Source organism: Triturus cristatus, chromosome 6 (genome assembly GCF_964204655.1).
Source record: "Triturus cristatus chromosome 6, aTriCri1.1, whole genome shotgun sequence".
Taxonomy (NCBI): Eukaryota; Metazoa; Chordata; class Amphibia; order Caudata; family Salamandridae; genus Triturus; species Triturus cristatus.
The window spans coordinates 883,351,288-883,372,883 of record NC_140589.1 but is presented as its reverse complement, the minus strand read 5'-3'; the positions used below and the strand labels follow the sequence as shown (position 1 = coordinate 883,372,883).

General features: G+C 46.1%; 21 non-coding genes across 21 annotated transcripts; 10 read left to right on the top strand and 11 right to left on the bottom strand.

Moving 5' to 3' along the window:
* Positions 1-650: 650 nt before the first annotated feature.
* Positions 651-757, bottom strand: LOC146819378 (U6 spliceosomal RNA). The gene has a single exon (XR_014964057.1). It is a non-coding gene; the product is annotated as a U6 spliceosomal RNA (small nuclear RNA).
* A 776-nt stretch (positions 758-1,533) lies between these two features.
* Positions 1,534-1,606, top strand: TRNAR-ACG (transfer RNA arginine (anticodon ACG)). Its single transcript has one exon. It is a non-coding gene; the product is annotated as a tRNA-Arg (tRNA).
* Positions 1,607-2,613: 1,007 nt separating this feature from the next.
* Positions 2,614-2,720, bottom strand: LOC146819376 (U6 spliceosomal RNA). The gene has a single exon (XR_014964508.1). It is a non-coding gene; the product is annotated as a U6 spliceosomal RNA (small nuclear RNA).
* Positions 2,721-4,572: 1,852 nt separating this feature from the next.
* Positions 4,573-4,679, bottom strand: LOC146819375 (U6 spliceosomal RNA). The gene has a single exon (XR_014965448.1). It is a non-coding gene; the product is annotated as a U6 spliceosomal RNA (small nuclear RNA).
* Positions 4,680-5,451: 772 nt separating this feature from the next.
* On the top strand, positions 5,452-5,524 carry TRNAR-ACG (transfer RNA arginine (anticodon ACG)). Its single transcript has one exon. It is a non-coding gene; the product is annotated as a tRNA-Arg (tRNA).
* A 1,006-nt stretch (positions 5,525-6,530) lies between these two features.
* Positions 6,531-6,637, bottom strand: LOC146819373 (U6 spliceosomal RNA). The gene has a single exon (XR_014964056.1). It is a non-coding gene; the product is annotated as a U6 spliceosomal RNA (small nuclear RNA).
* Positions 6,638-7,413: 776 nt separating this feature from the next.
* On the top strand, positions 7,414-7,486 carry TRNAR-ACG (transfer RNA arginine (anticodon ACG)). The gene has a single exon. It is a non-coding gene; the product is annotated as a tRNA-Arg (tRNA).
* A 1,007-nt stretch (positions 7,487-8,493) lies between these two features.
* On the bottom strand, positions 8,494-8,600 carry LOC146819371 (U6 spliceosomal RNA). Its single transcript, XR_014964507.1, has one exon. It is a non-coding gene; the product is annotated as a U6 spliceosomal RNA (small nuclear RNA).
* Positions 8,601-9,372: 772 nt separating this feature from the next.
* Positions 9,373-9,445, top strand: TRNAR-ACG (transfer RNA arginine (anticodon ACG)). The gene has a single exon. It is a non-coding gene; the product is annotated as a tRNA-Arg (tRNA).
* Positions 9,446-10,452: 1,007 nt separating this feature from the next.
* LOC146819369 (U6 spliceosomal RNA) lies at positions 10,453-10,559 on the bottom strand. Its single transcript, XR_014964055.1, has one exon. It is a non-coding gene; the product is annotated as a U6 spliceosomal RNA (small nuclear RNA).
* Positions 10,560-11,331: 772 nt separating this feature from the next.
* TRNAR-ACG (transfer RNA arginine (anticodon ACG)) lies at positions 11,332-11,404 on the top strand. The gene has a single exon. It is a non-coding gene; the product is annotated as a tRNA-Arg (tRNA).
* Positions 11,405-12,411: 1,007 nt separating this feature from the next.
* Positions 12,412-12,518, bottom strand: LOC146819367 (U6 spliceosomal RNA). The gene has a single exon (XR_014964054.1). It is a non-coding gene; the product is annotated as a U6 spliceosomal RNA (small nuclear RNA).
* Positions 12,519-13,292: 774 nt separating this feature from the next.
* On the top strand, positions 13,293-13,365 carry TRNAR-ACG (transfer RNA arginine (anticodon ACG)). Its single transcript has one exon. It is a non-coding gene; the product is annotated as a tRNA-Arg (tRNA).
* A 997-nt stretch (positions 13,366-14,362) lies between these two features.
* LOC146819365 (U6 spliceosomal RNA) lies at positions 14,363-14,469 on the bottom strand. Its single transcript, XR_014964403.1, has one exon. It is a non-coding gene; the product is annotated as a U6 spliceosomal RNA (small nuclear RNA).
* Positions 14,470-15,241: 772 nt separating this feature from the next.
* Positions 15,242-15,314, top strand: TRNAR-ACG (transfer RNA arginine (anticodon ACG)). Its single transcript has one exon. It is a non-coding gene; the product is annotated as a tRNA-Arg (tRNA).
* A 997-nt stretch (positions 15,315-16,311) lies between these two features.
* Positions 16,312-16,418, bottom strand: LOC146819363 (U6 spliceosomal RNA). Its single transcript, XR_014964385.1, has one exon. It is a non-coding gene; the product is annotated as a U6 spliceosomal RNA (small nuclear RNA).
* Positions 16,419-17,190: 772 nt separating this feature from the next.
* On the top strand, positions 17,191-17,263 carry TRNAR-ACG (transfer RNA arginine (anticodon ACG)). The gene has a single exon. It is a non-coding gene; the product is annotated as a tRNA-Arg (tRNA).
* A 1,006-nt stretch (positions 17,264-18,269) lies between these two features.
* LOC146819361 (U6 spliceosomal RNA) lies at positions 18,270-18,376 on the bottom strand. The gene has a single exon (XR_014964053.1). It is a non-coding gene; the product is annotated as a U6 spliceosomal RNA (small nuclear RNA).
* Positions 18,377-19,148: 772 nt separating this feature from the next.
* Positions 19,149-19,221, top strand: TRNAR-ACG (transfer RNA arginine (anticodon ACG)). Its single transcript has one exon. It is a non-coding gene; the product is annotated as a tRNA-Arg (tRNA).
* A 997-nt stretch (positions 19,222-20,218) lies between these two features.
* On the bottom strand, positions 20,219-20,325 carry LOC146819359 (U6 spliceosomal RNA). Its single transcript, XR_014964052.1, has one exon. It is a non-coding gene; the product is annotated as a U6 spliceosomal RNA (small nuclear RNA).
* A 772-nt stretch (positions 20,326-21,097) lies between these two features.
* Positions 21,098-21,170, top strand: TRNAR-ACG (transfer RNA arginine (anticodon ACG)). The gene has a single exon. It is a non-coding gene; the product is annotated as a tRNA-Arg (tRNA).
* Positions 21,171-21,596: the final 426 nt, after the last annotated feature.

The window sequence follows — 21,596 nt, the reverse complement described above, 5'->3', positions numbered from 1 at the left end:
TAGGCCTACAACTGGAACCAAGCAGCCAGGCAGAACCACAGGTAAGGAGAGAGGAAGGCAGTTCATTATTAGAGCAGGATCATGAGCATCTTGCCCTGCTCCCTTCTGCCCGATCGGCCACGATCGGCCAAGACCTCTCTATTAGGGTGGAGGGTGAACATTTCTTGGACCTCAGAAACTGAGGGATGCAGCGCCGATATGTCCTCCAAGGGCCTAGAGGACCTGGTGCCCAATCATGCCTGGTGTTTTTCAGCTTACCCGACCAATCTGGTTGCAAGGCGGATTTTAACAGTACTGCTGAAAAGGGACTCCCAGACAGCCCTGAGGCCATCATTTGCATAGGCCCTCCCCTTCTCTTTCTCTTGCTTCCCACAAAGCAACGCATCGCTGGCAGCAGTATAGATTTGGGGGTTGTGAAGAATAATGACAGGGAGGCTGAAGAAGGGAAAGAAAAGTCCCAGAAGTCCTGCAGGCTTCCTTGCTAAATGCAGCTGGCCATAGAGTGCACCTTCATTACTGCGAGGTAAATACATAAAAAATGTTGAGGAGAGACAAATTGAAAAATAGATATTAGGAGGAAAGCACTGGAACCTGCTTTATTATTTCAATTAGTCTTGAAAACATAGAACATTTCTCTCCTGAAAGCTGGTAAAAATATGGAACGCTTCACGAATTTGCGTGTCATCCTTGCGCAGGGGCCATGCTAATCTTCTCTGTATCGTTCCAATTTTAGTATATGTGCCGCCGAAGCGAGCACACTTCATTGATGAACCTACAATGTTTATAAACTCTCTAAATCTACGGTCTCTAGACATAGGGTGGCCTGGCAGAGATGCTCGTATGGCCAGTAAGCATTCAAATCTGAGCCAATGGGCAAAAATGCATGAAGAGTAACAATCCATTATTCTTCACTGCATTTGTGGTCCAAGACTTCACCAATTGGAAGTATGTAGATTATGCCAGGGTTGCAAAGGCTCATGGTTCAGGCTACTGACAAGGAACATTGTGACATCATGCTGCCTGTGGAACAGTGATATTAAAGGTGAGACAGCTGCACAGTAGGTTAGGTGAAGGGCTCTGAGAGGTGAAAGGCAGCATGCTTGGGTCCCTGGACAAGGTGAGCCTATGACAAGGTGTCTGAATTTTCGCCTGTATTGTAATATTAAACACTTTATTGTTGTACCCGCCTGCTGATTAAGGAGTCCTCAAGATCAGCTCCACACAGACGTGGAACTGATGATGTTAATGCAGAATATTTAAGAAACTGAGGCTGATCTAAAACATTTCCTTGGACCTAGGACCATTTCCCCTGACTTTTAGGTCCTTCGTCCTCCTAAAGTCCTTTATATAAGTTAGGAACACCTGACAGAACAGAATTTCAGGAGGTCAGGTGGGTTTACTTGTGTCTTCTGGTTGTGAGCAGTAAACGTGGCTAAAAAGGTTGATGGAATGGTGTTTTAAAACACACACACACACACACACACACACAACTTCTGGTCCTCTTAAGGACAAAAGTATGGGTAATCCTACATGGGGCCAGTGGCGCAATGGATAACGCGTCTGACTACGGATCAGAAGATTGTAGGTTCGACTCCTATCTGGCTCGAAAGGGTCATAGGTCCCTGTTTTATGGTATTCCTGTGGAATTCTTATTTACCTCAGACTTGTTGTAGGTTCAATATTCTCGAGCAGGACTCATCCAGCAGTCGTTCCATGGTAGGGCTGCAGTAATAGGACCACGGCTAGTTAAAAGTTTCCCATTTGCTGCTGGATTCTATGTGAAGGCCGTCATGTGGTGTGCTGCTTTTGTATTTCAACATGGGTCTCTGAGTCTCTAAACTAGGAAAAAATCTTGTTGAGAAAAGTGTGTGTGAGAGGGTCTGTGGGTGCAGGCAGGTGTGTGCACTTGAGTGCTGACCCATTTACATGTGTGAGAGGGACAAGCAAATTGCCTGTGGGATGTAGGCCTACAACTGGAACCAAGCAGCCAGGCAGAACCACAGGTAAGGAGAGAGGAAGGCAGTTCATTATTAGAGCAGGATCATGAGCATCTTGCCCTGCTCCCTTCTGCCCCGATCGGCCACGATCGGCCAAGACCTCTCTATTAGGGTGGAGGGTGAACATTTCTTGGACCTCAGAAACTGAGGGATGCAGCGCCGATATGTCCTCCAAGGGCCTAGAGGACCTGGTGCCCAATCATGCCTGGTGTTTTTCAGCTTACCCGACCAATCTGGTTGCAAGGCGGATTTTAACAGTACTGCTGAAAAGGGACTCCCAGACAGCCCTGAGGCCATCATTTGCATAGGCCCTCCCCTTCTCTTTCTCTTGCTTCCCACAAAGCAACGCATCGCTGGCAGCAGTATAGATTTGGGGGTTGTGAAGAATAATGACAGGGAGGCTGAAGAAGGGAAAGAAAAGTCCCAGAAGTCCTGCAGGCTTCCTTGCTAAATGCAGCTGGCCATAGAGTGCACCTTCATTACTGCGAGGTAAATACATAAAAAATGTTGAGGAGAGACAAATTGAAAAATAGATATTAGGAGGAAAGCACTGGAACCTGCTTTATTATTACAATTAGTCTTGAAAACATAGAACATTTCTCTCCTGAAAGCTGGTAAAACTATGGAACGCTTCACGAATTTGCGTGTCATCCTTGCGCAGGGGCCATGCTAATCTTCTCTGTATCGTTCCAATTTTAGTATATGTGCCGCCGAAGCGAGCACACTTCATTGATGAACCTACAATGTTTATAAACTCTCTAAATCTACGGTCTCTAGACATAGGGTGGCCTGGCAGAGATGCTCGTATGGCCAGTAAGCATTCAAATCTGAGCCAATGGGCAAAAATGCATGAAGAGTAACAATCCATTATTCTTCACTGCATTTGTGGTCCAAGACTTCACCAATTGGAAGTATGTAGATTATGCCAGGGTTGCAAAGGCTCATGGTTCAGGCTACTGACAAGGAACATTGTGACATCATGCTGCCTGTGGAACAGTGATATTAAAGGTGAGACAGCTGCACAGTAGGTTAGGTGAAGGGCTCTGAGAGGTGAAAGGCAGCATGCTTGGGTCCCTGGACAAGGTGAGCCTATGACAAGGTGTCTGAATTTTCGCCTGTATTGTAATATTAAACACTTTATTGTTGTACCCGCCTGCTGATTAAGGAGTCCTCAAGATCAGCTCGACACAGACGTGGAACTGATGATGTTAATGCAGAATATTTAAGAAACTGAGGCTGATCTAAAACATTTCCTTGGACCTAGGACCATTTCCCCTGACTTTTAGGTCCTTCGTCCTCCTAAAGTCCTTTGTATAAGTTAGGAACACCTGACAGAACAGAATTTCAGGAGGTCAGGTGGGTTTACTTGTGTCTTCTGGTTGTGAGCAGTAAACGTGGCTAAAAAGGTTGATGGAATGGTGTTTTTAAACACACACACACACACACACACAACTTCTGGTCCTCTTAAGGACAAAAGTATGGGTAATCCTACATGGGGCCAGTGGCGCAATGGATAACGCGTCTGACTACGGATCAGAAGATTGTAGGTTCGACTCCTATCTGGCACGAAAGGGTCATAGGTCCCTGTTTTATGGTATTCCTGTGGAATTCTTATTTACCTCAGACTTGTTGTAGGTTCAATATTCTCGAGCAGGACTCATCCAGCAGTCGTTCCATGGTAGGGCTGCAGTAATAGGACCACGGCTAGTTAAAAGTTTCCCATTTGCTGCTGGATTCTATGTGAAGGCCGTCATGTGGTGTGCTGCTTTTGTATTTCAACATGGGTCTCTGAGTCTCTAAACTAGGAAAAAATCTTGTTGAGAAAAGTGTGTGTGAGAGGGTCTGTGGGTGCAGGCAGGTGTGTGCACTTGAGTGCTGACCCATTTACATGTGTGAGAGGGACAAGCAAATTGCCTGTGGGATGTAGGCCTACAACTGGAACCAAGCAGCCAGGCAGAACCACAGGTAAGGAGAGAGGAAGGCAGTTCATTATTAGAGCAGGATCATGAGCATCTTGCCCTGCTCCCTTCTGCCCCGATCGGCCACGATCGGCCAAGACCTCTCTATTAGGGTGGAGGGTGAACATTTCTTGGACCTCAGAAACTGAGGGATGCAGCGCCGATATGTCCTCCAAGGGCCTAGAGGACCTGGTGCCCAATCATGCCTGGTGTTTTTCAGCTTACCCGACCAATCTGGTTGCAAGGCGGATTTTAACAGTACTGCTGAAAAGGGACTCCCAGACAGCCCTGAGGCCATCATTTGCATAGGCCCTCCCCTTCTCTTTCTCTTGCTTCCCACAAAGCAACGCATCGCTGGCAGCAGTATAGATTTGGGGGTTGTGAAGAATAATGACAGGGAGGCTGAAGAAGGGAAAGAAAAGTCCCAGAAGTCCTGCAGGCTTCCTTGCTAAATGCAGCTGGCCATAGAGTGCACCTTCATTACTGCGAGGTAAATACATTAAAAATGTTGAGGAGAGACAAATTGAAAAATAGATATAAGGAGGAAAGCACTGGAACCTGCTTTAATATTTCAATTAGTCTTGAAAACATAGAACATTTCTCTCCTGAAAGCTGGTAAAAATATGGAACACTTCACGAATTTGCGTGTCATCCTTGCGCAGGGGCCATGCTAATCTTCTCTGTATCGTTCCAATTTTAGTATATGTGCCGCCGAAGCGAGCACACTCCATTGATGAACCTACAATGTTTATAAACTCTCTAAATCTACGGTCTCTAGACATAGGGTGGCCTGGCAGAGATGCTCGTATGGCCAGTAAGCATTCAAATCCGAGCCAATGGGCAAAAATGCATGAAGAGTAACAATCCATTATTCTTCACTGCATTTGTGGTCCAAGACTTCACCAATTGGAAGTATGTAGATTATGCCAGGGTTGCAAAGGCTCATGGTTCAGGCTACTGACAAGGAACATTGTGACATCATGCTGCCTGTGGAACAGTGATATTAAAGGTGAGACAGCTGCACAGTAGGTTAGGTGAAGGGCTCTGAGAGGTGAAAGGCAGCATGCTTGGGTCCCTGGACAAGGTGAGCCTATGACAAGGTGTCTGAATTTTCGCCTGTATTGTAATATTAAACACTTTATTGTTGTACCCGCCTGCTGATTAAGGAGTCCTCAAGATCAGCTCCACACAGACGTGGAACTGATGATGTTAATGCAGAATATTTAAGAAACTGAGGCTGATCTAAAACATTTCCTTGGACCTAGGACCATTTCCCCTGACTTTTAGGTCCTTCGTCCTCCTAAAGTCCTTTGTATAAGTTAGGAACACCTGACAGAACAGAATTTCAGGAGGTCAGGTGGGTTTACTTGTGTCTTCTGGTTGTGAGCAGTAAACGTGGCTAAAAAGGTTGATGGAATGGTGTTTTAAAACACACACACACACACACACACAACTTCTGGTCCTCTTAAGGACAAAAGTATGGGTAATCCTACATGGGGCCAGTGGCGCAATGGATAACGCGTCTGACTACGGATCAGAAGATTGTAGGTTCGACTCCTATCTGGCTCGAAAGGGTCATAGGTCCCTGTTTTATGGTATTCCTGTGGAATTCTTATTTACCTCAGACTTGTTGTAGGTTCAATATTCTCGAGCAGGACTCATCCAGCAGTCGTTCCATGGTAGGGCTGCAGTAATAGGACCACGGCTAGTTAAAAGTTTCCCATTTGCTGCTGGATTCTATGTGAAGGCCGTCATGTGGTGTGCTGCTTTTGTATTTCAACATGGGTCTCTGAGTCTCTAAACTAGGAAAAAATCTTGTTGAGAAAAGTGTGTGTGAGAGGGTCTGTGGGTGCAGGCAGGTGTGTGCACTTGAGTGCTGACCCATTTACATGTGTGAGAGGGACAAGCAAATTGCCTGTGGGATGTAGGCCTACAACTGGAACCAAGCAGCCAGGCAGAACCACAGGTAAGGAGAGAGGAAGGCAGTTCATTATTAGAGCAGGATCATGAGCATCTTGCCCTGCTCCCTTCTGCCCGATCGGCCACGATCGGCCAAGACCTCTCTATTAGGGTGGAGGGTGAACATTTCTTGGACCTCAGAAACTGAGGGATGCAGCGCCGATATGTCCTCCAAGGGCCTAGAGGACCTGGTGCCCAATCATGCCTGGTGTTTTTCAGCTTACCCGACCAATCTGGTTGCAAGGCGGATTTTAACAGTACTGCTGAAAAGGGACTCCCAGACAGCCCTGAGGCCATCATTTGCATAGGCCCTCCCCTTCTCTTTCTCTTGCTTCCCACAAAGCAACGCATCGCTGGCAGCAGTATAGATTTGGGGGTTGTGAAGAATAATGACAGGGAGGCTGAAGAAGGGAAAGAAAAGTCCCAGAAGTCCTGCAGGCTTCCTTGCTAAATGCAGCTGGCCATAGAGTGCACCTTCATTACTGCGAGGTAAATACATAAAAAATGTTGAGGAGAGACAAATTGAAAAATAGATATTAGGAGGAAAGCACTGGAACCTGCTTTATTATTTCAATTAGTCTTGAAAACATAGAACATTTCTCTCCTGAAAGCTGGTAAAAATATGGAACGCTTCACGAATTTGCGTGTCATCCTTGCGCAGGGGCCATGCTAATCTTCTCTGTATCGTTCCAATTTTAGTATATGTGCCGCCGAAGCGAGCACACTTCATTGATGAACCTACAATGTTTATAAACTCTCTAAATCTACGGTCTCTAGACATAGGGTGGCCTGGCAGAGATGCTCGTATGGCCAGTAAGCATTCAAATCTGAGCCAATGGGCAAAAATGCATGAAGAGTAACAATCCATTATTCTTCACTGCATTTGTGGTCCAAGACTTCACCAATTGGAAGTATGTAGATTATGCCAGGGTTGCAAAGGCTCATGGTTCAGGCTACTGACAAGGAACATTGTGACATCATGCTGCCTGTGGAACAGTGATATTAAAGGTGAGACAGCTGCACAGTAGGTTAGGTGAAGGGCTCTGAGAGGTGAAAGGCAGCATGCTTGGGTCCCTGGACAAGGTGAGCCTATGACAAGGTGTCTGAATTTTCGCCTGTATTGTAATATTAAACACTTTATTGTTGTACCCGCCTGCTGATTAAGGAGTCCTCAAGATCAGCTCCACACAGACGTGGAACTGATGATGTTAATGCAGAATATTTAAGAAACTGAGGCTGATCTAAAACATTTCCTTGGACCTAGGACCATTTCCCCTGACTTTTAGGTCCTTCGTCCTCCTAAAGTCCTTTATATAAGTTAGGAACACCTGACAGAACAGAATTTCAGGAGGTCAGGTGGGTTTACTTGTGTCTTCTGGTTGTGAGCAGTAAACGTGGCTAAAAAGGTTGATGGAATGGTGTTTTAAAACACACACACACACACACACACACACAACTTCTGGTCCTCTTAAGGACAAAAGTATGGGTAATCCTACATGGGGCCAGTGGCGCAATGGATAACGCGTCTGACTACGGATCAGAAGATTGTAGGTTCGACTCCTATCTGGCTCGAAAGGGTCATAGGTCCCTGTTTTATGGTATTCCTGTGGAATTCTTATTTACCTCAGACTTGTTGTAGGTTCAATATTCTCGAGCAGGACTCATCCAGCAGTCGTTCCATGGTAGGGCTGCAGTAATAGGACCACGGCTAGTTAAAAGTTTCCCATTTGCTGCTGGATTCTATGTGAAGGCCGTCATGTGGTGTGCTGCTTTTGTATTTCAACATGGGTCTCTGAGTCTCTAAACTAGGAAAAAATCTTGTTGAGAAAAGTGTGTGTGAGAGGGTCTGTGGGTGCAGGCAGGTGTGTGCACTTGAGTGCTGACCCATTTACATGTGTGAGAGGGACAAGCAAATTGCCTGTGGGATGTAGGCCTACAACTGGAACCAAGCAGCCAGGCAGAACCACAGGTAAGGAGAGAGGAAGGCAGTTCATTATTAGAGCAGGATCATGAGCATCTTGCCCTGCTCCCTTCTGCCCCGATCGGCCACGATCGGCCAAGACCTCTCTATTAGGGTGGAGGGTGAACATTTCTTGGACCTCAGAAACTGAGGGATGCAGCGCCGATATGTCCTCCAAGGGCCTAGAGGACCTGGTGCCCAATCATGCCTGGTGTTTTTCAGCTTACCCGACCAATCTGGTTGCAAGGCGGATTTTAACAGTACTGCTGAAAAGGGACTCCCAGACCGCCCTGAGGCCATCATTTGCATAGGCCCTCCCCTTCTCTTTCTCTTGCTTCCCACAAAGCAACGCATCGCTGGCAGCAGTATAGATTTGGGGGTTGTGAAGAATAATGACAGGGAGGCTGAAGAAGGGAAAGAAAAGTCCCAGAAGTCCTGCAGGCTTCCTTGCTAAATGCAGCTGGCCATAGAGTGCACCTTCATTACTGCGAGGTAAATACATAAAAAATGTTGAGGAGAGACAAATTGAAAAATAGATATTAGGAGGAAAGCACTGGAACCTGCTTTATTATTACAATTAGTCTTGAAAACATAGAACATTTCTCTCCTGAAAGCTGGTAAAACTATGGAACGCTTCACGAATTTGCGTGTCATCCTTGCGCAGGGGCCATGCTAATCTTCTCTGTATCGTTCCAATTTTAGTATATGTGCCGCCGAAGCGAGCACACTTCATTGATGAACCTACAATGTTTATAAACTCTCTAAATCTATGGTCTCTAGACATAGGGTGGCCTGGCAGAGATGCTCGTATGGCCAGTAAGCATTCAAATCCGAGCCAATGGGCAAAAATGCATGAAGAGTAACAATCCATTATTCTTCACTGCATTTGTGGTCCAAGACTTCACCAATTGGAAGTATGTAGATTATGCCAGGGTTGCAAAGGCTCATGGTTCAGGCTACTGACAAGGAACATTGTGACATCATGCTGCCTGTGGAACAGTGATATTAAAGGTGAGACAGCTGCACAGTAGGTTAGGTGAAGGGCTCTGAGAGGTGAAAGGCAGCATGCTTGGGTCCCTGGACAAGGTGAGCCTATGACAAGGTGTCTGAATTTTCGCCTGTATTGTAATATTAAACACTTTATTGTTGTACCCGCCTGCTGATTAAGGAGTCCTCAAGATCAGCTCCACACAGACGTGGAACTGATGATGTTAATGCAGAATATTTAAGAAACTGAGGCTGATCTAAAACATTTCCTTGGACCTAGGACCATTTCCCCTGACTTTTAGGTCCTTCGTCCTCCTAAAGTCCTTTGTATAAGTTAGGAACACCTGACAGAACAGAATTTCAGGAGGTCAGGTGGGTTTACTTGTGTCTTCTGGTTGTGAGCAGTAAACGTGGCTAAAAAGGTTGATGGAATGGTGTTTTAAAACACACACACACACACACACACAACTTCTGGTCCTCTTAAGGACAAAAGTATGGGTAATCCTACATGGGGCCAGTGGCGCAATGGATAACGCGTCTGACTACGGATCAGAAGATTGTAGGTTCGACTCCTATCTGGCTCGAAAGGGTCATAGGTCCCTGTTTTATGGTATTCCTGTGGAATTCTTATTTACCTCAGACTTGTTGTAGGTTCAATATTCTCGAGCAGGACTCATCCAGCAGTCGTTCCATGGTAGGGCTGCAGTAATAGGACCACGGCTAGTTAAAAGTTTCCCATTTGCTGCTGGATTCTATGTGAAGGCCGTCATGTGGTGTGCTGCTTTTGTATTTCAACATGGGTCTCTGAGTCTCTAAACTAGGAAAAAATCTTGTTGAGAAAAGTGTGTGTGAGAGGGTCTGTGGGTGCAGGCAGGTGTGTGCACTTGAGTGCTGACCCATTTACATGTGTGAGAGGGACAAGCAAATTGCCTGTGGGATGTAGGCCTACAACTGGAACCAAGCAGCCAGGCAGAACCACAGGTAAGGAGAGAGGAAGGCAGTTCATTATTAGAGCAGGATCATGAGCATCTTGCCCTGCTCCCTTCTGCCCCGATCGGCCACGATCGGCCAAGACCTCTCTATTAGGGTGGAGGGTGAACATTTCTTGGACCTCAGAAACTGAGGGATGCAGCGCCGATATGTCCTCCAAGGGCCTAGAGGACCTGGTGCCCAATCATGCCTGGTGTTTTTCAGCTTACCCGACCAATCTGGTTGCAAGGCGGATTTTAACAGTACTGCTGAAAAGGGACTCCCAGACAGCCCTGAGGCCATCATTTGCATAGGCCCTCCCCTTCTCTTTCTCTTGCTTCCCACAAAGCAACGCATCGCTGGCAGCAGTATAGATTTGGGGGTTGTGAAGAATAATGACAGGGAGGCTGAAGAAGGGAAAGAAAAGTCCCAGAAGTCCTGCAGGCTTCCTTGCTAAATGCAGCTGGCCATAGAGTGCACCTTCATTACTGCGAGGTAAATACATTAAAAATGTTGAGGAGAGACAAATTGAAAAATAGATATAAGGAGGAAAGCACTGGAACCTGCTTTATTATTTCAATTAGTCTTGAAAACATAGAACATTTCTCTCCTGAAAGCTGGTAAAAATATGGAACGCTTCACGAATTTGCGTGTCATCCTTGCGCAGGGGCCATGCTAATCTTCTCTGTATCGTTCCAATTTTAGTATATGTGCCGCCGAAGCGAGCACACTCCATTGATGAACCTACAATGTTTATAAACTCTCTAAATCTACGGTCTCTAGACATAGGGTGGCCTGGCAGAGATGCTCGTATGGCCAGTAAGCATTCAAATCCGAGCCAATGGGCAAAAATGCATGAAGAGTAACAATCCATTATTCTTCACTGCATTTGTGGTCCAAGACTTCACCAATTGGAAGTATGTAGATTATGCCAGGGTTGCAAAGGCTCATGGTTCAGGCTACTGACAAGGAACATTGTGACATCATGCTGCCTGTGGAACAGTGATATTAAAGGTGAGACAGCTGCACAGTAGGTTAGGTGAAGGGCTCTGAGAGGTGAAAGGCAGCATGCTTGGGTCCCTGGACAAGGTGAGCCTATGACAAGGTGTCTGAATTTTCGCCTGTATTGTAATATTAAACACTTTATTGTTGTACCCGCCTGCTGATTAAGGAGTCCTCAAGATCAGCTCCACACAGACGTGGAACTGATGATGTTAATGCAGAATATTTAAGAAACTGAGGCTGATCTAAAACATTTCCTTGGACCTAGGACCATTTCCCCTGACTTTTAGGTCCTTCGTCCTCCTAAAGTCCTTTGTATAAGTTAGGAACACCTGACAGAACAGAATTTCAGGAGGTCAGGTGGGTTTACTTGTGTCTTCTGGTTGTGAGCAGTAAACGTGGCTAAAAAGGTTGATGGAATGGTGTTTTAAAACACACACACACACACACACACAACTTCTGGTCCTCTTAAGGACAAAAGTATGGGTAATCCTACATGGGGCCAGTGGCGCAATGGATAACGCGTCTGACTACGGATCAGAAGATTGTAGGTTCGACTCCTATCTGGCTCGAAAGTGTCATAGGTCCCTGTTTTATGGTATTCCTGTGGAATTCTTATTTACCTCAGACTTGTTGTAGGTTCAATATTCTCGAGCAGGACTCATCCAGCAGTCGTTCCATGGTAGGGCTGCAGTAATAGGACCACGGCTAGTTAAAAGTTTCCCATTTGCTGCTGGATTCTATGTGAAGGCCGTCATGTGGTGTGCTGCTTTTGTATTTCAACATGGGTCTCTGAGTCTCTAAACTAGGAAAAAATCTTGTTGAGAAAAGTGTGTGTGAGAGGGTCTGTGGGTGCAGGCAGGTGTGTGCACTTGAGTGCTGACCCATTTACATGTGTGAGAGGGACAAGCAAATTGCCTGTGGGATGTAGGCCTACAACTGGAACCAAGCAGCCAGGCAGAACCACAGGTAAGGAGAGAGGAAGGCAGTTCATTATTAGAGCAGGATCATGAGCATCTTGCCCTGCTCCCTTCTGCCCCGATCGGCCACGATCGGCCAAGACCTCTCTATTAGGGTGGAGGGTGAACATTTCTTGGACCTCAGAAACTGAGGGATGCAGCGCCGATATGTCCTCCAAGGGCCTAGAGGACCTGGTGCCCAATCATGCCTGGTGTTTTTCAGCTTACCCGACCAATCTGGTTGCAAGGCGGATTTTAACAGTACTGCTGAAAAGGGACTCCCAGACAGCCCTGAGGCCATCATTTGCATAGGCCCTCCCCTTCTCTTTCTCTTGCTTCCCACAAAGCAACGCATCGCTGGCAGCAGTATAGATTTGGGGGTTGTGAAGAATAATGACAGGGAGGCTGAAGAAGGGAAAGAAAAGTCCCAGAAGTCCTGCAGGCTTCCTTGCTAAATGCAGCTGGCCATAGAGTGCACCTTCATTACTGCGAGGTAAATACATAAAAAATGTTGAGGAGAGACAAATTGAAAAATAGATATTAGGAGGAAAGCACTGGAACCTGCTTTATTATTTCAATTAGTCTTGAAAACATAGAACATTTCTCTCCTGAAAGCTGGTAAAAATATGGAACGCTTCACGAATTTGCGTGTCATCCTTGCGCAGGGGCCATGCTAATCTTCTCTGTATCGTTCCAATTTTAGTATATGTGCCGCCGAAGCGAGCACACTTCATTGATGAACCTACAATGTTTATAAACTCTCTAAATCTACGGTCTCTAGACATAGGGTGGCCTGGCAGAGATGCTCGTATGGCCAGTAAGCATTCAAATCTGAGCCAATGGGCAAAAATGCATGAAGAGTAACAATCCATTATTCTTCACTGCATTTGTGGTCCAAGACTTCACCAATTGGAAGTATGTAGATTATGCCAGGGTTGCAAAGGCTCATGGTTCAGGCTACTGACAAGGAACATTGTGACATCATGCTGCCTGTGGAACAGTGATATTAAAGGTGAGACAGCTGCACAGTAGGTTAGGTGAAGGGCTCTGAGAGGTGAAAGGCAGCATGCTTGGGTCCCTGGACAAGGTGAGCCTATGACAAGGTGTCTGAATTTTCGCCTGTATTGTAATATTAAACACTTTATTGTTGTACCCGCCTGCTGATTAAGGAGTCCTCAAGATCAGCTCCACACAGACGTGGAACTGATGATGTTAATGCAGAATATTTAAGAAACTGAGGCTGATCTAAAACATTTCCTTGGACCTAGGACCATTTCCCCTGACTTTTAGGTCCTTCGTCCTCCTAAAGTCCTTTGTATAAGTTAGGAACACCTGACAGAACAGAATTTCAGGAGGTCAGGTGGGTTTACTTGTGTCTTCTGGTTGTGAGCAGTAAACGTGGCTAAAAAGGTTGATGGAATGGTGTTTTAAAACACACACACACACACACACACACAACTTCTGGTCCTCTTAAGGACAAAAGTATGGGTAATCCTACATGGGGCCAGTGGCGCAATGGATAACGCGTCTGACTACGGATCAGAAGATTGTAGGTTCGACTCCTATCTGGCTCGAAAGGGTCATAGGTCCCTGTTTTATGGTATTCCTGTGGAATTCTTATTTACCTCAGACTTGTTGTAGGTTCAATATTCTCGAGCAGGACTCATCCAGCACTCGTTCCATGGTAGGGCTGCAGTAATAGGACCACGGCTAGTTAAAAGTTTCCCATTTGCTGCTGGATTCTATGTGAAGGCCGTCATGTGGTGTGCTGCTTTTGTATTTCAACATGGGTCTCTGAGTCTCTAAACTAGGAAAAAATCTTGTTGAGAAAAGTGTGTGTGAGAGGGTCTGTGGGTGCAGGCAGGTGTGTGCACTTGAGTGCTGACCCATTTACATGTGTGAGAGGGACAAGCAAATTGCCTGTGGGATGTAGGCCTACAACTGGAACCAAGCAGCCAGGCAGAACCACAGGTAATGAGAGAGGAAGGCAGTTCATTATTAGAGCAGGATCATGAGCATCTTGCCCTGCTCCCTTCTGCCCCGATCGGCCACGACCTCTCTATTAGGGTGGAGGGTGAACATTTCTTGGACCTCAGAAACTGAGGGATGCAGCGCCGATATGTCCTCCAAGGGCCTAGAGGACCTGGTGCCCAATCATGCCTGGTGTTTTTCAGCTTACCCGACCAATCTGGTTGCAAGGCGGATTTTAACAGTACTGCTGAAAAGGGACTCCCAGACAGCCCTGAGGCCATCATTTGCATAGGCCCTCCCCTTCTCTTTCTCTTGCTTCCCACAAAGCAACGCATCGCTGGCAGCAGTATAGATTTGGGGGTTGTGAAGAATAATGACAGGGAGGCTGAAGAAGGGAAAGAAAAGTCCCAGAAGTCCTGCAGGCTTCCTTGCTAAATGCAGCTGGCCATAGAGTGCACCTTCATTACTGCGAGGTAAATACATTAAAAATGTTGAGGAGAGACAAATTGAAAAATAGATATTAGGAGGAAAGCACTGGAACCTGCTTTATTATTTCAATTAGTCTTGAAAACATAGAACATTTCTCTCCTGAAAGCTGGTAAAAATATGGAACGCTTCACGAATGTGCGTGTCATCCTTGCGCAGGGGCCATGCTAATCTTCTCTGTATCGTTCCAATTTTAGTATATGTGCCGCCGAAGCGAGCACACTTCATTGATGAACCTACAATGTTTATAAACTCTCTAAATCTACGGTCTCTAGACATAGGGTGGCCTGGCAGAGATGCTCGTATGGCCAGTAAGCATTCAAATCTGAGCCAATGGGCAAAAATGCATGAAGAGTAACAATCCATTATTCTTCACTGCATTTGTGGTCCAAGACTTCACCAATTGGAAGTATGTAGATTATGCCAGGGTTGCAAAGGCTCATGGTTCAGGCTACTGACAAGGAACATTGTGACATCATGCTGCCTGTGGAACAGTGATATTAAAGGTGAGACAGCTGCACAGTAGGTTAGGTGAAGGGCTCTGAGAGGTGAAAGGCAGCATGCTTGGGTCCCTGGACAAGGTGAGCCTATGACAAGGTGTCTGAATTTTCGCCTGTATTGTAATATTAAACACTTTATTGTTGTACCCGCCTGCTGATTAAGGAGTCCTCAAGATCAGCTCCACACAGACGTGGAACTGATGATGTTAATGCAGAATATTTAAGAAACTGAGGCTGATCTAAAACATTTCCTTGGACCTAGGACCATTTCCCCTGACTTCTAGGTCCTTCGTCCTCCTAAAGTCCTTTGTATAAGTTAGGAACACCTGACAGAACAGAATTTCAGGAGGTCAGGTGGGTTTACTTGTGTCTTCTGGTTGTGAGCAGTAAACGTGGCTAAAAAGGTTGATGGAATGGTGTTTTAAAACACACACACACACACACACACAACTTCTGGTCCTCTTAAGGACAAAAGTATGGGTAATCCTACATGGGGCCAGTGGCGCAATGGATAACGCGTCTGACTACGGATCAGAAGATTGTAGGTTCGACTCCTATCTGGCTCGAAAGGGTCATAGGTCCCTGTTTTATGGTATTCCTGTGGAATTCTTATTTACCTCAGACTTGTTGTAGGTTCAATATTCTCGAGCAGGACTCATCCAGCAGTCGTTCCATGGTAGGGCTGCAGTAATAGGACCACGGCTAGTTAAAAGTTTCCCATTTGCTGCTGGATTCTATGTGAAGGCCGTCATGTGGTGTGCTGCTTTTGTATTTCAACATGGGTCTCTGAGTCTCTAAACTAGGAAAAAATCTTGTTGAGAAAAGTGTGTGTGAGAGGGTCTGTGGGTGCAGGCAGGTGTGTGCACTTGAGTGCTGACCCATTTACATGTGTGAGAGGGACAAGCAAATTGCCTGTGGGATGTAGGCCTACAACTGGAACCAAGCAGCCAGGCAGAACCACAGGTAAGGAGAGAGGAAGGCAGTTCATTATTAGAGCAGGATCATGAGCATCTTGCCCTGCTCCCTTCTGCCCCGATCGGCCAAGACCTCTCTATTAGGGTGGAGGGTGAACATTTCTTGGACCTCAGAAACTGAGGGATGCAGCGCCGATATGACCTCCAAGGGCCTAGAGGACCTGGTGCCCAATCATGCCTGGTGTTTTTCAGCTTACCCGACCAATCTGGTTGCAAGGCGGATTTTAACAGTACTGCTGAAAAGGGACTCCCAGACAGCCCTGAGGCCATCATTTGCATAGGCCCTCCCCTTCTCTTTCTCTTGCTTCCCACAAAGCAACGCATCGCTGGCAGCAGTATAGATTTGGGGGTTGTGAAGAATAATGACAGGGAGGCTGAAGAAGGGAAAGAAAAGTCCCAGAAGTCCTGCAGGCTTCCTTGCTAAATGCAGCTGGCCATAGAGTGCACCTTCATTACTGCGAGGTAAATACATAAAAAATGTTGAGGAGAGACAAATTGAAAAATAGATATTAGGAGGAAAGCACTGGAACCTGCTTTATTATTACAATTAGTCTTGAAAACATAGAACATTTCTCTCCTGAAAGCTGGTAAAAATATGGAACGCTTCACGAATTTGCGTGTCATCCTTGCGCAGGGGCCATGCTAATCTTCTCTGTATCGTTCCAATTTTAGTATATGTGCCGCCGAAGCGAGCACTCTTCATTGATGAACCTACAATGTTTATAAACTCTCTAAATCTACGGTCTCTAGACATAGGGTGGCCTGGCAGAGATGCTCGTATGGCCAGTAAGCATTCAAATCTGAGCCAATGGGCAAAAATGCATGAAGAGTAACAATCCATTATTCTTCACTGCATTTGTGGTCCAAGACTTCACCAATTGGAAGTATGTAGATTATGCCAGGGTTGCAAAGGCTCATGGTTCAGGCTACTGACAAGGAACATTGTGACATCATGCTGCCTGTGGAACAGTGATATTAAAGGTGAGACAGCTGCACAGTAGGTTAGGTGAAGGGCTCTGAGAGGTGAAAGGCAGCATGCTTGGGTCCCTGGACAAGGTGAGCCTATGACAAGGTGTCTGAATTTTCGCCTGTATTGTAATATTAAACACTTTATTGTTGTACCCGCCTGCTGATTAAGGAGTCCTCAAGATCAGCTCCACACAGACGTGGAACTGATGATGTTAATGCAGAATATTTAAGAAACTGAGGCTGATCTAAAACATTTCCTTGGACCTAGGACCATTTCCCCTGACTTTTAGGTCCTTCGTCCTCCTAAAGTCCTTTGTATAAGTTAGGAACACCTGACAGAACAGAATTTCAGGAGGTCAGGTGGGTTTACTTGTGTCTTCTGGTTGTGAGCAGTAAACGTGGCTAAAAAGGTTGATGGAATGGTGTTTTAAAACACACACACACACACACACACAACTTCTGGTCCTCTTAAGGACAAAAGTATGGGTAATCCTACATGGGGCCAGTGGCGCAATGGATAACGCGTCTGACTACGGATCAGAAGATTGTAGGTTCGACTCCTATCTGGCTCGAAAGGGTCATAGGTCCCTGTTTTATGGTATTCCTGTGGAATTCTTATTTACCTCAGACTTGTTGTAGGTTCAATCTTCTCGAGCAGGACTCATCCAGCAGTCGTTCCATGGTAGGGCTGCAGTAATAGGACCACGGCTAGTTAAAAGTTTCCCATTTGCTGCTGGATTCTATGTGAAGGCCGTCATGTGGTGTGCTGCTTTTGTATTTCAACATGGGTCTCTGAGTCTCTAAACTAGGAAAAAATCTTGTTGAGAAAAGTGTGTGTGAGAGGGTCTGTGGGTGCAGGCAGGTGTGTGCACTTGAGTGCTGACCCATTTACATGTGTGAGAGGGACAAGCAAATTGCCTGTGGGATGTAGGCCTACAACTGGAACCAAGCAGCCAGGCAGAACCACAGGTAAGGAGAGAGGAAGGCAGTTCATTATTAGAGCAGGATCATGAGCATCTTGCCCTGCTCCCTTCTGCCCGATCGGCCACGATCGGCCAAGACCTCTCTATTAGGGTGGAGGGTGAACATTTCTTGGACCTCAGAAACTGAGGGATGCAGCGCCGATATGTCCTCCAAGGGCCTAGAGGACCTGGTGCCCAATCATGCCTGGTGTTTTTCAGCTTACCCGACCAATCTGGTTGCAAGGCGGATTTTAACAGTACTGCTGAAAAGGGACTCCCAGACAGCCCTGAGGCCATCATTTGCATAGGCCCTCCCCTTCTCTTTCTCTTGCTTCCCACAAAGCAACGCATCGCTGGCAGCAGTATAGATTTGGGGGTTGTGAAGAATAATGACAGGGAGGCTGAAGAAGGGAAAGAAAAGTCCCAGAAGTCCTGCAGGCTTCCTTGCTAAATGCAGCTGGCCATAGAGTGCACCTTCATTACTGCGAGGTAAATACATTAAAAATGTTGAGGAGAGACAAATTGAAAAATAGATATTAGGAGGAAAGCACTGGAACCTGCTTTATTATTTCAATTAGTCTTGAAAACATAGAACATTTCTCTCCTGAAAGCTGGTAAAAATATGGAACGCTTCACGAATTTGCGTGTCATCCTTGCGCAGGGGCCATGCTAATCTTCTCTGTATCGTTCCAATTTTAGTATATGTGCCGCCGAAGCGAGCACACTTCATTGATGAACCTACAATGTTTATAAACTCTCTAAATCTACGGTCTCTAGACATAGGGTGGCCTGGCAGAGATGCTCGTATGGCCAGTAAGCATTCAAATCTGAGCCAATGGGCAAAAATGCATGAAGAGTAACAATCCATTATTCTTCACTGCATTTGTGGTCCAAGACTTCACCAATTGGAAGTATGTAGATTATGCCAGGGTTGCAAAGGCTCATGGTTCAGGCTACTGACAAGGAACATTGTGACATCATGCTGCCTGTGGAACAGTGATATTAAAGGTGAGACAGCTGCACAGTAGGTTAGGTGAAGGGCTCTGAGAGGTGAAAGGCAGCATGCTTGGGTCCCTGGACAAGGTGAGCCTATGACAAGGTGTCTGAATTTTCGCCTGTATTGTAATATTAAACACTTTATTGTTGTACCCGCCTGCTGATTAAGGAGTCCTCAAGATCAGCTCCACACAGACGTGGAACTGATGATGTTAATGCAGAATATTTAAGAAACTGAGGCTGATCTAAAACATTTCCTTGGACCTAGGACCATTTCCCCTGACTTTTAGGTCCTTCATCCTCCTAAAGTCCTTTGTATAAGTTAGGAACACCTGACAGAACAGAATTTCAGGAGGTCAGGTGGGTTTACTTGTGTCTTCTGGTTGTGAGCAGTAAACGTGGCTAAAAAGGTTGATGGAACGGTGTTTTAAAACACACACACACACACACACACAACTTCTGGTCCTCTTAAGGACAAAAGTATGGGTAATCCTACATGGGGCCAGTGGCGCAATGGATAACGCGTCTGACTACGGATCAGAAGATTGTAGGTTCGACTCCTATCTGGCTCGAAAGGGTCATAGGTCCCTGTTTTATGGTATTCCTGTGGAATTCTTATTTACCTCAGACTTGTTGTAGGTTCAATATTCTCGAGCAGGACTCATCCAGCAGTCGTTCCATGGTAGGGCTGCAGTAATAGGACCACGGCTAGTTAAAAGTTTCCCATTTGCTGCTGGATTCTATGTGAAGGCCGTCATGTGGTGTGCTGCTTTTGTATTTCAACATGGGTCTCTGAGTCTCTAAACTAGGAAAAAATCTTGTTGAGAAAAGTGTGTGTGAGAGGGTCTGTGGGTGCAGGCAGGTGTGTGCACTTGAGTGCTGACCCATTTACATGTGTGAGAGGGACAAGCAAATTGCCTGTGGGATGTAGGCCTACAACTGGAACCAAGCAGCCAGGCAGAACCACAGGTAAGGAGAGAGGAAGGCAGTTCATTATTAGAGCAGGATCATGAGCATCTTGCCCTGCTCCCTTCTGCCCCGATCGGCCACGACCTCTCTATTAGGGTGGAGGGTGAACATTTCTTGGACCTCAGAAACTGAGGGATGCAGCGCCGATATGTCCTCCAAGGGCCTAGAGGACCTGGTGCCCAATCATGCCTGGTGTTTTTCAGCTTACCCGACCAATCTGGTTGCAAGGCGGATTTTAACAGTACTGCTGAAAAGGGACTCCCAGACAGCCCTGAGGCCATCATTTGCATAGGCCCTCCCCTTCTCTTTCTCTTGCTTCCCACAAAGCAACGCATCGCTGGCAGCAGTATAGATTTGGGGGTTGTGAAGAATAATGACAGGGAGGCTGAAGAAGGGAAAGAAAAGTCCCAGAAGTCCTGCAGGCTTCCTTGCTAAATGCAGCTGGCCATAGAGTGCACCTTCATTACTGCGAGGTAAATACATTAAAAATGTTGAGGAGAGACAAATTGAAAAATAGATATTAGGAGGAAAGCACTGGAACCTGCTTTATTATTTCAATTAGTCTTGAAAACATAGAACATTTCTCTCCTGAAAGCTGGTAAAAATATGGAACGCTTCACGAATTTGCGTGTCATCCTTGCGCAGGGGCCATGCTAATCTTCTCTGTATCGTTCCAATTTTAGTATATGTGCCGCCGAAGCGAGCACACTTCATTGATGAACCTACAATGTTTATAAACTCTCTAAATCTACGGTCTCTAGACATAGGGTGGCCTGGCAGAGATGCTCGTATGGCCAGTAAGCATTCAAATCTGAGCCAATGGGCAAAAATGCATGAAGAGTAACAATCCATTATTCTTCACTGCATTTGTGGTCCAAGACTTCACCAATTGGAAGTATGTAGATTATGCCAGGGTTGCAAAGGCTCATGGTTCAGGCTACTGACAAGGAACATTGTGACATCATGCTGCCTGTGGAACAGTGATATTAAAGGTGAGACAGCTGCACAGTAGGTTAGGTGAAGGGCTCTGAGAGGTGAAAGGCAGCATGCTTGGGTCCCTGGACAAGGTGAGCCTATGACAAGGTGTCTGAATTTTCGCCTGTATTGTAATATTAAACACTTTATTGTTGTACCCGCCTGCTGATTAAGGAGTCCTCAAGATCAGCTCCACACAGACGTGGAACTGATGATGTTAATGCAGAATATTTAAGAAACTGAGGCTGATCTAAAACATTTCCTTGGACCTAGGACCATTTCCCCTGACTTCTAGGTCCTTCGTCCTCCTAAAGTCCTTTGTATAAGTTAGGAACACCTGACAGAACAGAATTTCAGGAGGTCAGGTGGGTTTACTTGTGTCTTCTGGTTGTGAGCAGTAAACGTGGCTAAAAAGGTTGATGGAATGGTGTTTTAAAACACACACACACACACACACACAACTTCTGGTCCTCTTAAGGACAAAAGTATGGGTAATCCTACATGGGGCCAGTGGCGCAATGGATAACGCGTCTGACTACGGATCAGAAGATTGTAGGTTCGACTCCTATCTGGCTCGAAAGGGTCATAGGTCCCTGTTTTATGGTATTCCTGTGGAATTCTTATTTACCTCAGACTTGTTGTAGGTTCAATATTCTCGAGCAGGACTCATCCAGCAGTCGTTCCATGGTAGGGCTGCAGTAATAGGACCACGGCTAGTTAAAAGTTTCCCATTTGCTGCTGGATTCTATGTGAAGGCCGTCATGTGGTGTGCTGCTTTTGTATTTCAACATGGGTCTCTGAGTCTCTAAACTAGGAAAAAATCTTGTTGAGAAAAGTGTGTGTGAGAGGGTCTGTGGGTGCAGGCAGGTGTGTGCACTTGAGTGCTGACCCATTTACATGTGTGAGAGGGACAAGCAAATTGCCTGTGGGATGTAGGCCTACAACTGGAACCAAGCAGCCAGGCAGAACCACAGGTAAGGAGAGAGGAAGGCAGTTCATTATT